The sequence below is a fragment of the Taudactylus pleione genome, unplaced genomic scaffold (genome assembly GCF_031769625.1).
Source record: "Taudactylus pleione unplaced genomic scaffold, aTauple2 ptg000087l, whole genome shotgun sequence".
NCBI lineage: Eukaryota > Metazoa > Chordata > Amphibia > Anura > Myobatrachidae > Taudactylus > Taudactylus pleione.
In genome coordinates this window covers 5,299,278-5,303,995 of record NW_028284489.1, presented here as the reverse complement: position 1 = coordinate 5,303,995, position 4,718 = coordinate 5,299,278, and positions in this window count along the sequence as shown.

The following is a 4,718-nucleotide window of genomic DNA, read 5'->3' as shown; positions in this document are numbered from 1 at the left end:
TTCTTCACGCAGCCACCAGCGTCACCGTCCTTGTTGCTCGCGACGAGTTCCGGTCTCTTTCCCGCGCGCAGGAACATTTGCCACGTGGTGTTTTTATTTGCTCTGCCGCCGACCGATTGGCTCTACCTTCCGGCCGCGTCTGACGTCAGACGCAGCAGGCGGGGCGAGATGAGACGCAGCGGGGCCGCGATTGGCCCGCCATGGCTGCCATCTATTGGCTGCTGGGGGGCAGCGCCAGATTAGAACGCCCGCCTCTCCTTAATGGCTGCCTCTGCCGCCGCTGGGATTCCTCTGTGCCGCTGCAGCAGTGGCTGTGCTGAGCAGTATGGAGCTGTATGACATTGGCTGCACACATACTTTGTATCAAGTACAGAGCCCCCAGGGCCGGGTGACTGAGGTTCGTAATTGCTGTCAGTGACCGGAGAGAGTGAGGCGCGGGGTGCCGGTGTTAGTGTCTCTCTATGCCGAGGTCAGTCTCAGACTGCAGCTCCCGGCTCCTTCATGCGTTATCGCTCTCACTCCTTACACGCTGTGTCCCAGCCCTAGTTTCATTTTCACTGTTTCAACACTCACAAGAAATATACCATCTGTATTACCAGGCTGAAGTTAGCTTCTTATTCAGTTTCCAGCTTCTTATTCAGAACATGTTATATTAAACATTTTTATCAAATAGAAACAATAAGCTTACATTGAATAAACAAAATATGGTATCTATTACACAAATTTCAATTGTACTTCGCTTGGCCCACAAAGTTTTTGGAAATGAAATAGGGTGGTACAGTGGACACAAGGACCAGATTTTCTATATTTGAACAAGTAGCTGTAGTTGTGCAAGGGTTAACTAGCCTTGGGCAACAAATTTGACACTTGCAATCCACAGAGGGGGGTCACTTACATATGACCCACTTGCAAGTGGCCTTGCCCAACAAGTTTATGGGCATGAAATAGGGCATAAAAGTGGGCACAGGCACCAATTTATACATATGAATAAGTTGTGCAAGGGTTAAAGAGCCTTGGCCAACAAATTTGACACTTGGAATCCACAGACGGGGGTCACTTACATATGACCCACATGCAATTGGCCTTGCCCAACAAGATTTTAGGCATGTATAGGGCAGTAAATCTGGCACAGGCACTAGATATTGTCATTTTGAATAAGAAGCTATAAGTGTGCAGGGGTTTAACCACATTTATCTAGGGTTGGGTATGGGATTCCATCGGTCGGGATGGCGACGGTCAGAGTACCGACAGCGGCATCTTGACAGTTAGAATACCGACAAGATAATGTAAGTACCATAACCTACCTCTCCCCACACCGTAAACCTAACCATCCTCCCTTTTTGCCTAACCCTCCCCCTAGTGCCTAAACCCAACCCCCATAAACCTAACCCTGCCCCTGGTGCCTTACCCTAGTCCCAAAACTCCCACTATTCCCGGACACTTACCTTTGGGGTTCTTGCACTGGTATATTGATCGGCGGTATACCGCACACCAGGATGCAGACTACATCCATTTATCTATTCTTAGTGAATAATAACCTTTCTGCAGTCTCCAAAATTCATATCTTAAATGTGACCGTTCTGTGATCCAAATTTTATGGTATAGAATCATATACACAACTACAGCTACTTATTCATATATAGAAAATCTTGTCCATGTGCCCAGTTTACCACCCTATTTCATGCCAAAAAGCTTGTTGGGCAAGGCCAATTGCAAGTGGGTCATATGTAAGTGACCCCCCTCTGTGGATTCCAAGTGTCAAATTTGTTGCCCAAGGCTAGTTAACCCTTGCACAACTACAGCTACTTATTCAAATATAGAAATTCTGGTCCCTCTGCCCACTTTACCACCCTATTTAATGCCCAAAAACTTTGTGGGCCAAGCAAAGTACAATTGGAATTTGTGTAATAGATACCATATTTTGTTTATTCAATGTAAGCTTATTGTTTCTATTTGATAAAAATATTTTAATTTAACATGTTCTGAATAAGACGCTGGAGCTCGAATAAGACGCTGGCTGAATAAGAAGCTAACTTCTACATCGTTATGTATTTATGTATGTGACTATATGCTTACACGTGTGTTCGTATATGTGTGTAAAATATATATATATTTTCTGACACTCACTGCATACTGCAGCGATCTGACCCCGTTGCCCTCCACCATGAAGATGATGGTAACCACTCTCTTCAGAGTCACTCAGGGACTTAACAGACAACCAGGTAGCAAAAGCCAACGTTTCAATGCTGGCGCAGCATCATCAGGGCAATGATGAAAAAGCGCCAGCTTTGAAACTGACTTTTGCTACCTGGTGGTCTGTTGTCTTTTAAATTCTCTCTCTCCCTCTCGACATGTATCAAATTTTTATGAACGATTCAACTATAACGATATTGTTGAAACCTTTTTCATTTTTAGGGCTGAATGAAAATCGTCCAAGCGTGCTCCCGTTTGTAGCTTGTGTTCATGGTTCATTCTGACTGTCCAACATAATGGTTTTCGTTCAGAAAATCGTTCATGTTTGGCAAAATGAATGAAGAATGACGGCCCCTCCCACTACACTCCCCACCGGACTCCAGTCATTCCCGCGCTTGCAGAGACCCGGACAAGCTATTTCATACGGTAAGTATCCCCCTCCCCCCACTCACCACCAATGTTGAGGGGCACATATGGCTGGCTATAAAAGAGCGTTATGTGTTTATACCTGACATGCATTGGGGGGTGGCTGGATGGAGAGGGACAGAATGTGTCAGCAATGCGGGGGGGGGGGGGGAGGAGGAGAGGGACAGAATGTGCCAGCAATGTGGGAGGAGAGGGGGAATAGAGGTGCTATGCAATGTATTTTGGTGGGGGGGGTATGTGATATTATGTGCGTGTTTGTAATAAAATTTAATAAGATTTTTAAAACTTTTTTTTTTCTTCTTCGGGGTCCACAGCCATTACGTTGGGGTATGAATCCCGGTCACCAAACAGTTAACACAAACAAGCTCTCTGCTCCCAGGATGCACCGGGTTTCCTCCTCATTTACCCCACCCCCTGCCTCAGGTAGCCAGTTCTACCTGTTTGGTGTGAACACAAACGAGCTCTCTGCTCCCAGGATGCACCGGGTCTCCTCCTCATATACCCCACCCCCTGCCTCAGGTAGCAAGTTCTTCCTGTTTGGTGTGCTCACCACATAGACAGTGGGACTGCGGGAGCAGTCCTGCAGACGAGTAAGAAAAAAAAAAATAGAGAGAGTTTTACTCTCTATCTCAGCGGGTGGTCTGAGCTGTCCTGGAAGCAGCCTCGCGCCTGATTGGAGGCGCACCGGCCACATGCTGCAACTACCTCCAGCGCTGCACCGCTAGCCTTAGCAGGTCCATGGTTGTGGATTCGGCAGGGGCTCTCATGCCCTTGACCGCAACTGGATCAAGGGAATGGCAGATAAGCAGGTGGTTGCGGCGGCCGCTGATGCCGGGACCACGTGGCGGTCCGGCCTCCGCTGGTGAGACTGGCCGGAGGCGCGCTACAGTCAGAAGGCATACGGCTTGTTCTCCTAGCCTAGACCGCCGGGATTTGATGTTCCTGACCAGCCGGGGCTTGTGGCGGCGGCCAGGTCAGTTTACCGTGCAGGTCCAAGCAGCATAGGGGAGGTACGCTTCCCCAGCGGCCCCTCCTCCAGTCCACACGCTAGTTCAGTCCTCTGGCACAGTTGATTGTGGATTGCCTCCATATAGGGCAGCCAGCGTGTATGTCAGTTGCTCTCTGAACGCTGCTCCTACAAGAGAGGACGCTGGGCAGTCTTGCTGTATACCTTGCCTACTGCTGGTCTAGGTTTTTACAGGGCTCTATCCTACCTAAGCTTGGGCTGATTGTGGTAGTGAGAGCTTATATGCATATGGCTCGCAGAGTATTTATGCATGACATGTGATTGTTGTTTATGGATACTGTTTCTTCTGTAAAAGAACTGTAATTCCTGTATACTGTCACTGTCTTTCCCCTTCCCTTGCTACAGGTGTGTGGTTTGAGAGTAGAAAGCAGCACATATATGCTCAGAACCAGTGGCATAATTGATATATCTAAGGAGTCTGAGGGTCAGGTGGCGGGAGCCCCGTTACTGATATCCTGTGTAGCCTGCATGGCAAGTTTGTCCTCACAGGACTTTATACAAAATGGGCTTTGTGGGAACTGTTTCAGACAGCCACCACACCAATTAAGTTTGCCTGTTTCAGGCCCTGAGCCTCCTTGGGCATAATTTTCTCAGGTTATGGTTCAGGTGGCGGAACGGCTGGCTGCCCCGGTACCACCGGTTTGGGGTTTGCCTCAGCAGATGCATCCTATGCCCATGATGTGGCCGCCTTGGATGGACCCTGCTGCTGGTAAGGTTATGGCATCATCCTCGGGGGTTTTTCAGCCTCAGGCTGTCAAGCCAAAGCAGCCTAAATCTAGGCGCCATGTACTGCCTTACATGGGTGAGTACTCCAGTGCCGCCTCCTCCGAGGAACAAGCACAGGACTCTTCGCAGGAGTCTAGCTCCGAGGGGGGTGATGATCATTTCCCAGTAGCCGATGTCCCCTTTCTGATAAGGGCTGTGAAATCGGTGTTAAATATCGAGGACGGGGATCTTCCACTTAGGAAAGCCCCCATGTTCAAGCGCCAGAAGGTGGTTAAGGCAGAATTCCCAAAGTCTTAACATTTATCAGAACTTATGGAGGAAGCCTGGGTCTGTCCGGATAAGATAA